Raw genomic sequence first — 12075 nt, 5'->3', positions numbered from 1 at the left:
TGAAGAGTCTGAGGAGTTAATGTATGTGAAGCTCTGACTGGCTTTTATCATAAATTAAGAAGTAGCCAAGTCTTCATATGTCACCGAGGACTCTAATCTGCTCCGATGGACACGCTTCAAAAACCTACGTTAAGCCACAAAGCACACAGCTGGAAAGGGGGTTAAAGCCCAGAGAAAAACCACGTAAGGCAATCTGAATGTTGGTCGGTGAGGATTCTTAGCCTACTGCATACTGTGTGGGCATTCAGGCGCATCTAGTTCACCGTGGTTTATATTTTATAGTATGGCCTCATTCCTCCACCATGCCAGCCATTTACTCAGCCAACATCTACACACAGTAAGTGCTCAGCCAATACATAACTAAAAATACCAGAGTGAACATTTAAAATGACAATTGTGGGGGATGACTATATCACAACATACTGTTTGTGCGATCAGGATGAGGGAGGTAGAACAACCGAGGGCCTCGACGATTAATCGAACAATCCCTGGTACTTATTGAGCACCTGCTGCACGGAAAGCACTGTACTAAACACCTGGGAGAGTACACGGGAAGCAAAACACAAGTTCCCCATCCTCAAGGAGTTTACAGTCTTTCAGAGAGTAAACCTTCCACATCTCAAGGTTGCTTCCGGGGTAGGGAAAGGGCGATGGACAGCCATCTGACATGTAACAGTGTAGCGTCTCCAGTGAGCAGAACGTGCACACAGCGCTGTTTAGTCTCCAGTATACAGTCTCCCGCAGCACGGGGTCCGGTCCCCAGCATACAGGACAGCACACAACCTCCATCTCCCCTGGAGACCCCTTGGTCTCCATGAGCCCTCAGAAGATGAATTCAGTAAAACCCCTGAGCACACGATTCCGGACGAACCCTTCTTCAAAGTGAATTTTCCATCTCAACCTAGGACACCCACATGCCGTATCCCAACCCTGCTTCCACGCTGTCTCCATTCCAGCTCACTTTTGGGGCCTCTGAAGTGAGCCCGCCCGGGCCACCCCGATGTGCTGGCCTGTAGTCCCGGCTCCCAAATCAGATCCCACACCACTTAGTTCCGAGGCCTTAGCGTTTCCCTCGCGGGTCCTCGTGAGTGTAAGCACCAGGTCTGGGTCACAAGATCCGGGAGGGAGGCCGAAGCCATGGCAGAGGGAGGCCAGATCCTGAAAATAAAGACCCTGGACATTAAGGCCGGCCACAGAGGGGCCCAGTGCCGTAAAAAAAAAAAAAAGCATCATCAGAATAAGGAATGTGCGGTTGAGAACAGGTGTGGCCAAGTGTTGAGGAAAACGTTGGGAATTTAGGAAGCGAAGGCGTCGGGAGAAAAGAAGAGATGGAGGGTTGGGCTATTTTCACGAGGCCGATGGATCGCTGGCGGTTTCTCGCTCCCCGGGGGGGTGGGTTCAAATGGGAAGTAGAGAGGTGACGGAGCTCAGGGGAGGAGGCTCGCGACTCTGTGCGGAAACAGGCTGCTCTTGGCAGTGCCAGCCATCATAGTAGAAGCAAGTGGCCCCTCTCTCCTCCCCTCATGACAGGGGCCCCTCCTTCTCTCATCATTCCTTTCCCGCCGCCGCTCGCCGGGAAAGCGGGGAGGCACCCTGGCACCCAGACGGCCGCATTCCGAGCAGCCGAGGTTCCCAGACAACAGACAGCACACGGCGCTGGGCAGAAGCTGAGGGAACTTTTAGCAGGTCTGTGCTCCCCTGCTGCCACCTTGGGCAGGAAGCCCGAGAGGAGGGGGTTTTTCCACTGTCCGGGGAAGCTTTATGGGATCTGGGTTGCCAAAAATCCCTAGAGATTAATGCAGGAAATCGGAAGAGCCCGTTTGAAGTTGGGAGTCATAAATGAGACCTATTCTTCATAGCGTCCAAGTGAAAAATCAAGGGTTTCTGCTGAATTCCAGCCCAGCCTAGGGCACGGGGAAACAGTCTTAATCCATCAGCCCCTCGGAGAAGATGGGGACACCTTCGCCCACGGGCTTCTGTGTTCCCCAAGACTCCACGTATCAGCCAATAGTATTTATGGAGCACCTAAATGGAGCGGAGGCATTTCAGGTCTCCCTCTGCCATGGCTCTGTAGGTGCTTGGAGAGCCCCGAAAATAAAGACCCGGGACATCGAGACTGCCCATGAAGGCGGCCCAGTGCCATTAAAAACAGCATCGTCAGAATAAGGAATGGACTATGCGGTCGGGAACACAGGAGTGACCAAGTGCTGAGGAAAACGGGAACTGAGGAAGTGAATGTAACAGAGAGAGAAACAAACATGCGGTATTTTTGTCTGATTTTCAAGGGAGGAGCCTCTGGGCTGGGGTGACTTAGTACAGTCAGGACGGTTTGGATCTAGCAGCCTGGCTCATAGCAAGCGCTCAACAAATGCCACGACTCCCGCTGTAAGCTCCTGGAGGGCGGGCAACATGTCTACCAACTCTTATATTGTACTCTCCCAAGTGCTCAGTACAGTGCCCTGCACACAGTAAGCGCCCGATCAATACGACCGACGAATGGACTGCTGTGAGGAACACTGCTTCTTCCACCATTTCCTCTCCCCATCTACCCACTGGCTGAAAACTAGGAGGCCAGCTGGCCATCACTGTATGCACGTAAGAGAGCCTCAGCTCCGGTGGTCACAGCAATCAGTCAGAGCTATTTATTGAGCGCTTACTATACGCAGGGCACTGAACTAAAGGCTTGGAGGAGTACAGTACAATACACCAGGATTAGCGGTCACGTCCCCCGCTGTTTACGAGCTTCCAGGCAGAAGCTTCCTTGATCAGGAGTGAGGCAGAGCAGGGGCGCCAGAGAATCCGCTTCAAGACTCCGCTTGGGAGTCAGAGGTCATGAGTTCTAGTCCCGGCTCTGCCACTTGCCAGCTGTGTGACTTGGGGCAAGTCACTTCACTTCTCTGTGCCTCAGTCACCTCATCTGTAAAATGGGGTGTAGGACCGTGAGCCCTACGTGGGACAATCTGATTACCTTGTGTCTACCCCGGCGCTTAGAACAGCGCTTGGCACATAGTAAGCACTTAACATTATTATTATTATTATTGAAACCCAGTTTCCCTGAGTGGGCAGGCCCTGCCCGATCCGGGCATCCGATGGCGAGGAACTCACCTTTTTCCATCTCAACCCTGGACACTAACCTAGCCTTCAGAGCTATTTAAAATCGCTTAATCCATTCTAGGATGTCTTAAATAACGTGCTAAACGCTGGGTTAGATTCAAGAGGATCAGGTCAGGCACAGCCTTGGCCCCACAGAAGGGTTCACAGTCTAAAAGGGATGGGGAGCGGGGGATCTTAGCCCCATTTTACAGATGCGGAAACTGAGCCCCAGAACGGTCAGTGAGTTGCCCAGGGCCCCTCAGCAGGTCAGCAACAGAGCCTGGAATAGAACCTAGGCCTCCTGCCTCCAGTCTCCACAGCCATTTCAGCTCCCTTCTCCATAGTAGCATGAAAGGAACTTCGCCTCCTCTCGAAGGATTTTTAGAAAAATCAAAACATGCCAATTATAACATACTGTATAAAAAATGCTACCAGACCTATTAACACCGAGGCTTTCAAATGGGTCAGAGCATCTCTGGGGGAACTTCAAAGCGCTGTAGGGGCTTGGCTACTATGACGACGGGAACTCTGGGACTCCAGGAAGCTCAAAAAGGAAGCAACAGCAGTGGGGGTTGGGTGGGGGGCAAGACAGGGTTTCGCTTATGCCCAGAGACAGCTCCCTTTTATGAATTTTAATGCCCGTCTTCCCCACTAGACTGTAAGCTCCTTGGGAGCAGGGATCGTGTCAACTAACTTGAGGGTACCGACCTCTCCCAAGCACTTCGTATAGTGCTCTGCACACAGTACGTGCTCAATAAATGCCATTTATTGAGAGCATCAATTTGATTCCTCCGGGTACTAGCTCTCCCTGCCGGGAAGGGCAGGGAGAAAGGGGGTGTCAAGATCTTTGCGCATCACTGAGGCCCAAAGAGGCTTGTGTGTCTTGCCCAAAATACCAGAGCGGAGCCAGTGTATGGCAGAGCTAGCTTTCAATCCCATGTTTTTTTCCACTAAGCCACAATGCCTCACCCGGCAAAGACAAATAGCAAAGGCTACTGATTAACAAATCATTGCAAAATACATTTCAAACTGAAATTCTGAAGATGACGGGGCCCAGTGGAGAGAGAACGGGACTCGGTGTCAGGACTCTAGGGCTCCAGTCCCAGCTCTGCCACTGGCCTGCTACGTGGCCTTGGGCAAGTCGTTTAAGCCCTCTGCACCTCAGTATTCTCGTCTGTAAAATGGGAAGAAGATCGCTGCTCTCCCTTAGCTTGCGAGCCCATGGGGATCGGGGACTGCATTCGATCCGATCAGCCTCACCAAAGTGACCTGGGACAGAGTAAATGATTTATAAATATCATGAAGCTGATAACGATGAACTGAAGGCAAAGGAAAAAAATGGATGGCAACCATCAGAGGCTAAAGATGAAGTTCATTGTTGACGATCGTTGAATCCCGGCTCTGCCACTTGTCAGCTGTGTGACTGTGGGCGAGTCACTTAACTTCTCTGTGCCTCAGTTCCCTCATCTGTAAAATGGGGATTAAGACTGTGAGCCTCACGAGGGGCAACCTGATTCCCCTCTATCTCCCCCAGCGCTTAGAACCGTGCTCTGCACATAGTAAGCGCTTAACAAATACCAACAACAACAAAAGGTGCTTCTCCACAATTTGAGATCTTTAAAAGTAGTCAACATCCTGGTCTGACAACTGCTGAAATAACAGAGCCACACTGCCAGGGCTGAAAGAGCTGTGGAAAGTGGAAAATTCTTAGTGAAAGATGGAAGAGGATAGAGGGGAGGGGAGAGGTGGGGGGAGGGGAGAAACAGGATTAAAATGGTGGGGGAGAGAAAGAGAGAAAGGCAATCACCCAGCCTATTGCAGAAGGAATGTTTATCGACTGCTTCAAGCCAAATGATCTTGCTTGGGGGCCAGTGAGGAAAGGGGAGTAAGTGACGGAATAGAAAGTGTTCCTTCGGGCAGCAGTAATGGTATTTGGTCGAGCGCCTGCCCTGAGCCGGGCTGCTAGATCCAAACCGGACTGACCGAACCTTCCTGAAACATTCGGCAGCCTTCGAGCTGACCGCCTGCCTCCCGCCACCCATCCCGCCGCCCTAGAGGGGAAGGAGCCGTGAGCAACCTGGGGCCTAGATCGCTCACCGCGCTTCACCGGGAGATGCCCACCCCTAACAAGGGGCGGCGGAGGCCCATCTGGGCACCCGGGGACATCGCGGAGGCCGAGAATGGTCGCCTTCGCTCAGGAGGCGGGCGGAGCCGAGCCCCAACACCGATCTAGTCCTGCGCATTCCCACATTCCCTTTCGCCTCCCAAAATGTGCGGCGTGTGTGTGGTGGGGCTAGTCCTGAGAGCAAGAGACAATGAGCCGGAGTCCACCTTCCGGGAGCTCCCCCGACTCCTCGCCTGCACTGCCCGCTGTCGTCTGTGAGAATGAGAATCCTGATCTCTGGGACCCCTGATGGATGTCGTCCGGGGGGACTTCAGGGCGAGGGGAAAATTCATGATAGATTTGCCTGGGTTGACAGCAGTCATCTGTTGCTTGGCAACCTTAAATGTTCTCGGATGACTTACAGGCTCCTCAAGCATTTGCACATTTTAACTGGAATGACATAAGTAGACGACACACACACTTTTTTATTTCCCTCTCAAATCTAGTCCCCCCTCCAGAAAATAATAAAAAAAAAAGTTCTGGTGCATTTCTCTCATGTACCTGAGGGGTTCAAACTGCCATTTGAAGGTGATTTAAAGACAAGGGGATGATTATCGAACCCTCAGAAAATGTGGCTAGAGAAATTCAACTACCGTTGTCCGATCAAAGAGAGGGAGGAAACAAATGCGGGTTAAATGGCTTTGGCAGCTGTAACGGGGCACGAGATCCCCGTGCAGAGAAGCTGGTCTGCTGGGTGGGAAGCCGGAGAAGGACGGAGAAGTAACCAGCGACGGCGAGGACCCCTACAACTGCTGGGAGTGGGGCCCGAAAGCTCGAGAGGGGTTAAATACCTATGGCCGTGGAAGGATGGGGGTCTGGAGGGAAGAATTGGGGATATCATGAGGAGCATCCCTAACCCCATGGATTGGTGGGGGGGATGACAGCAAGCGTCCTGGCTGGAGGCCGAATCCTGGGCCGGGCGGCCGTACTTTGACCCGCTAAGGACGTTCTCCTCTGAGTTTTTCCTCTGAACTTCCTAAAGGTCACGGTCTGGAGGCCTTTCCACACATCCCCACCCATCAGTGAGCTCTTTGGGCTAGTGACCCCGGCCTCCATGAAGCCCCTCCAGGAAACTCTCCCAGAAACTCAAATATCATCCTCAATACTAGGATTTGATTTTATTGAACACCACCCGTGTACTCAGGCTCCCGGAGAGAGCGCAGACCTTTTTGGTATCTATTAAGGCAGTTTTTACGCCTTAATAGAAGCAGCGTGGCCCAGTGGATACAGCACAGGCCTGGGAATCAGAAGGACCTGGGTTCTAATCCCGGCTCCGCCACTTGTCTGCTGTGTGACCTAGGGCAAGTCACTTCACTTCTCTGTGCCTCAGTTACCTCATCTGTAAATTGGGGATTAAAGCTGTGATCCCAAAGTGGCACAGGGACTGTGCCCCAACCTGATTAACATGCATCTACCTTAGCACTTAGTACAGTGCCTGGCACACAGTAAGCGCTTAACAAAAACCATTAAAAAAAAGGCACTGGTTGAGGAGGCAGAGATTAATAGTGATAAACTAAAGTTAAAAAAGGAAAACCCAGACTTGATCACATCTCTAGGCATTCTGATTCTCTGATTTACTGATTCTCTCAGGCCAGATTCTTTTATTCTGGGGCCTTTATTTCTAACTTCTTCAGAACTTTATTTCTACCTAGGTAGGGGCACCAACAGGTAACAGTCGCACTAAGTCTTTCTACAAGCCGCAACTCTCTCCCACTGAGTTCAAAAGGAGTGGGGAGAAAAAGGTGAGAGCTTGGAGAATTCAACGAACTCCGTCAGACTGTACTCTCTCAAACACTTAGTACAGTGCTCTGCACACAGTAAAGTGCTCAAAAAATACCACTGATTGACTGAGAGGAAAGGACAAGTTTTTTCAAATGCCATAATATCTAGGGAAATGGAAATTTAATAACTTGTTCCCTCTCAAACTCTCCTTCCTCCCTTCCCCTAATTATCCCCATTCCTTCAAAAAGAATGGAGAATGTAAGATGTTTTGTTCAAGTGAATGCTGAATGTGTAATGATCGCTTCATTTTCTCCGCCTTGAAGCCTTTGCGGCAAAATGAGGAAAATGTCGACACTGGGGATTCGGAAAAAATGAAGCAAAATAAACTGTGTGTGAAAGTGTTTGAAAGAGTGGGAGGGGAATGAATGATTTTCAAAGAGCAGAAGAGAGCATGAGGGTATAATAACAAGGATAATAATAATAATTGTGGTATTTATTAAGTGCTTATTACGTGCCAGGCACTGTACTAAGCACTGGGGAAGATTCAAGGTAATCGGTTGGACACAGTCCCCGTCCCACACAGGGCTCAGAGTCTTAATTTCTACTTTCCAGATGAGGTAACTCAGGCCCAGAGACGTGAAGCGACTTGCCCGAGGTCACAGAGCAGACATGTGGCAGAGGCAGGATTAGAACCCAGGTCCTTTTGATTCCCAAGCCTGTGCTCTTTCCACTAGGCCATGCTATTTCAATCGGCAGCCACCACCGTCCAACCAAGTTCAAGATATTTTAGAACGGGTGGATCCACGCTAGAGAAATCCCCAAGGATAGTGATTAGAAAAATGGCCTTTCCCTCTTTCTCATCTTTTATGGTTGTATTCTTAAAATGAATGTATTTTAAGAATAAAGAAAGTGTCCAGGGAGGCGCTGAAACCAGTCCCTCAGACGTGGCCTGAGTTCGGCAGGGTTTCAGAAGGACCTGGGTTCTAATCCCGACTCCTCTACTTATCCGCCGTGTGACCTCGGGCAAGTCATTTCGCTTCTCTGTGCCTCAGTTACCTCATCAGAAAATGGGGATTAAGTCTGTGAGCCCCATGCATGGACTGTGTTCAACCTGATTAGCCTGTACCTCTCCGGGCGCTTAGTACAGTGCCTGGCACAGAGTAAGCACCTAACGACTGCAATTAAAAAAAACCTCCACGCAGAGCCACACTACTTTACTTCCTCAGGACTACGGCAGAAGGGAGGGTCATCTCAGGCCCTGCCCACGAAATATCTGTTTCTCTGCTGGGTCCCAACTATCAATACTCACAAGAGTCTTCCTTCAGTGAAACAGGAGAGGCAGAAAAAAAAGAGAGAGATGGAGAGAAAGTAGGAGAGAGAACCAGAGATAGAGGGAGAGGGAGAGACAGACAGAAAGCCCCTACAAGCTGTCGGGGTGAATTTCTTTCCGAAGGCCGCGTGGACCGGGAAAGCCCCTCGGAGATTTCTTCCTCAGAGAAGGAATGAATCGATGAAAGAATGAATAATAAAGGAAGCACTCTTCACTTGACTGAAGCCCTGATTTTATCATCAGATCCAGGATTGCGGTGGGTTCAAAAGGGCAGAAACGTTCCCATGAGTCTGGGTCACGGGCACAGCTGGACCGTTGTGAGACCCTGGGCGAGTTTCTTTACCTGTCTGGCCTCAGTTTCCCTCTTTTGTAAACTGGAGATAAGATGCCCTCTCTCCCTCCCTCTTGGACTCTGGGCCCCATGAGGGGCTGGGGCTGTGCCCGATCTGATTATCCTGTCTACCCCAGTGCCTGGCACAGTGCTTGGTACATAGTTAACATTGAATAAAGCGTTCCGCCCAGATATGATCCGGGCCTACAGGCCTTCCCCTTCCAGAAGCCCCCATCCCGGCTTCTCAAGTTGTCAAAGGTATCTAGAGTACTTCAACGGTGGGGAGGAGGGGATGACACGGAGGGAGAGGAAGGGTTTGGGGCTCGTCCACTGCTCACTGGGTGCCAGCCCGCTCAAGCTCACCTCACCGCCCGACATCCAGGGGTACGGAAGTTTAGCAGCTGAAACGCCCTTGGGCTCAGAGCGGATGCTGGCTCATGGAAGCCAGGCCGGGAATTCGGAGAATGGCTCTTGTGGCTGAATTCCGACGACGCCGAGCAAGGAAGGTCCTTACTAAGTCAGCCCAGGGGTCCAGCTCAGGGCTCGCTCTCCGGGTCGGGCCGTCTCGCACCCCCGGCCTTTCCCTTGGATCCACCTCTCCCATCACAGACCATTCCTTGACCCCACTGGGATCCGCACAAATTTCCCGAAGTCTCGGATTGCCGGGGCTCGCTACCCACTGAGGGGGGGGCCGTTTTCTTTGGCTGATCTGTTGGACCCTGCCGCCTTCAAGCATCAGAAACTGGCTCCGAGTTCACAGTTCATGCATTGACCCAACCCTTACTAGACTGCAAGCTGGTTGTGGATAGGGCACACGGGGCCTAGCGGATAAAGCACAGGATGCATTTTTCCCCTCTTAGCCCTTCGTGTCTGAGCGACGAGGGGTTGGAGGGGGGTGGTCGGGGCAGATGCACACCTGCACAAGAGATTCTCTCTCAGTGTCGCTCACACTCACAATCACAGCCTCCCCATCAGCGGCCCCGTCCTCGAACCGACACACGAGCTTACCGTCACTCCGTCGCTACTCCTAATCAACTTGTTAGGGTCCTTTCCGACCAGATAACTCGTTCTGCCAAGCCGCTGTCTCTCCCAAGGCCATTACTTTAAAAACACATTTCACATCCCAGAGAGATCCTGACTCGAGGACAAGAGATATCAACTACGTTAGCTGGACTTGAGCCGCCCGTAAAAGGTTTGACTGCTCACTCATTTCATCACCGATTACGGCAGCGGCTTGCACGGGGTCTGTGAATGACGGCAGGTCGGCTCTTGCGCATCCCTTCGATTAGACGGCCGCCACATCTCGACTTACATCTTGTCGGGTTTCAATTTAGGCCACCCTTGTTTAAAGGAGAACATACGGTGCTGGGGGCCTGGAGTGCTTTCGTGTAACAGTTCCATTGCCCTCGAAGCAAAACTTCATGTTGTGACATTTTCACGATGCTTTGTATCAAGCACTGGGCGGCAGGTATCTATTTCTGGACTGTTATTTTCCAGAGGCGTAATTCCTTCGACAGTATTTATTAGGCACTTGCTGGGGGCACAGCACTTGGGAGAGCCTGGGAGAGATAGTAGGGAATTTGATCTCCGCTCATCCTGTCCATTCCTTTTTCCTTTACCATTACCAAGTGTCATCTAGTTGTTTCCGATTCATAGCGATTCTACGGATATATTTTCTCCAGAAAGTCCCGACTTCTGCCATAACCCGTAACCTCGCTAACCGCTCTCCCGTTATCATTCATTACGATTTCTATCCATCTAGCTGCTGATCTGCCTCTTCCACCTTTTCCCTGGACTCTTCCTAGCATTATTAGCGTCTCCTCCAGAGAATTAGTCTTCCTGATGATGTGCCCAAAATATGCCGTCGGGATCAAACAAAGGAGCACGACCCGACTTCTCTACTTGGAGCTTTATTTATCTACCTATTTATTTACCGCTATTTAGAAGGGGGCTTTAGGTGGGTGACGGGAAGAGCCCCCACCCCTTCCCTGTCCTACTGCCAGGGGCTATTAATGGGGCGCCAGCAATGGGTCGTGGCGCTCTGTGGAACGTTCAGCTAACAGTAATAATAATGATAATATTAATAATGGTATTTATTAAGCACTAACTATGTGCCAAGCACTATTCTAAGACAGTCCCTGCGGAGAAAGGATTTCAGTCACGTTGACCCCGTATTTATTCCCAAAGGCCCGGCCTCACTCTCTGCCTAACCCCTCCTCCCACTCCGCAAACCGCTCAGATATCAGACTTTTAATAAAGAACAACTGCCAGGGGCTCCCTGGGAGAGTGGAGCCAGAGCCTGAATCACTGATTAACTGGACGATTAGATCGTTCGCCCACCACCATAATGAATTCCGGCCCCGCGTGTCGCCATTGTTAGGGAAAGGCTGTGCCGGAGGCCCGCTGACATACCGGCCGTTATCAATGGCGGTTCGTCATCGCTGGCCTGTAGAAAATGTTTCACTCTCTCTCTCCTGCTGCATAACGGACCCCCGCATTCGTGGCATCTGCCCTCTGGGAGATAAAACCTGAGGTTCCGGCTCGGGGACCCCCAAACCGGGGGTGACCCGTTGGTTCCCGGCTCACGGTCCAGAACCCGAGGCCAGACTCCGTCTTAGCCGCACAGGAACTCGGACGTCGAGGCCGATCAGACTCCTGGCTGGTGTTTCTTTAAGCCGGTGATACGACCGCATCTGCCGTTCCCCTCCGGTTCTGGCCCAAATGATCTCTTCCACCCCCCCAGTGAATCAGTGGCATTTACTGAATGCTTACTATGTACAGAGCACTGTACTGACTGCTTGGGAGAGTAGAATACAACAGAATTAGCAGACACGTTACTCGCCCAAAACGAGTTTACGGTCTAGAGGAGGAGACAGACATTGATATAAGTGATTTATAATATATAATTTCAAGAATGTACGTACGTGCTGTGGGGTGGAGGCTGGGGTAAATAGCAAATGCCCAAAGGTCACCGATCCAAGTGCACAGACATCACGGAAGGAAGAGGAGAGCCAGGGAAAAGAGGGCTTAATCGGGGAAGGCTTCTTGGAGGAGATGTGAACTTGGGTCTTAGGTGCCAGCGGTCACCTTGACCACCAAAGAACCTGGTGAGCCCGTCGCCACGTGCTGTGTCCGGCCCGGCTCCTCACCCACTGCACGCCAGGGCCTGCGAGATCGCCAGTTCTTCAGCGCTGCCCTCCCGCCACATCCACGGAAAGCTCTCACCAACCCATCCCCTAACTGCTGTCTGGGACCGAGCCTAGCAGAACCCTGAAGGAACAGCATGGGTCTGGGAGTCGGAAGGACCTGAGTTCTAATCCCACCGGTCTGCTGTGTGACTTTGGGAAGGTCACTTCACTTCTCTGGGCTTCAGTACCTCATCTGCAAAATGGGGATTAAGACTGTGAGCCCCACGTGGGACAGGGACCGTGTCCA

General features: G+C 51.5%; 1 protein-coding gene across 1 annotated transcript in view; it reads right to left on the bottom strand.

Annotated features, from left to right (window-relative positions):
* The window catches only part of MTUS2 (microtubule associated scaffold protein 2), a 79907-nt gene that overhangs the window by 33193 nt on the left and 34639 nt on the right, over positions 1-12075 (bottom strand). The gene's annotated exons all lie outside the window — the stretch shown is intronic.

Source organism: Ornithorhynchus anatinus, chromosome 20 (assembly GCF_004115215.2).
Source record: "Ornithorhynchus anatinus isolate Pmale09 chromosome 20, mOrnAna1.pri.v4, whole genome shotgun sequence".
In the NCBI taxonomy this organism is placed as follows: Eukaryota; Metazoa; Chordata; class Mammalia; order Monotremata; family Ornithorhynchidae; genus Ornithorhynchus; species Ornithorhynchus anatinus.
Note: the sequence above shows the minus strand (reverse complement) of the source record. Positions and strands in the feature narration are given on the sequence as shown.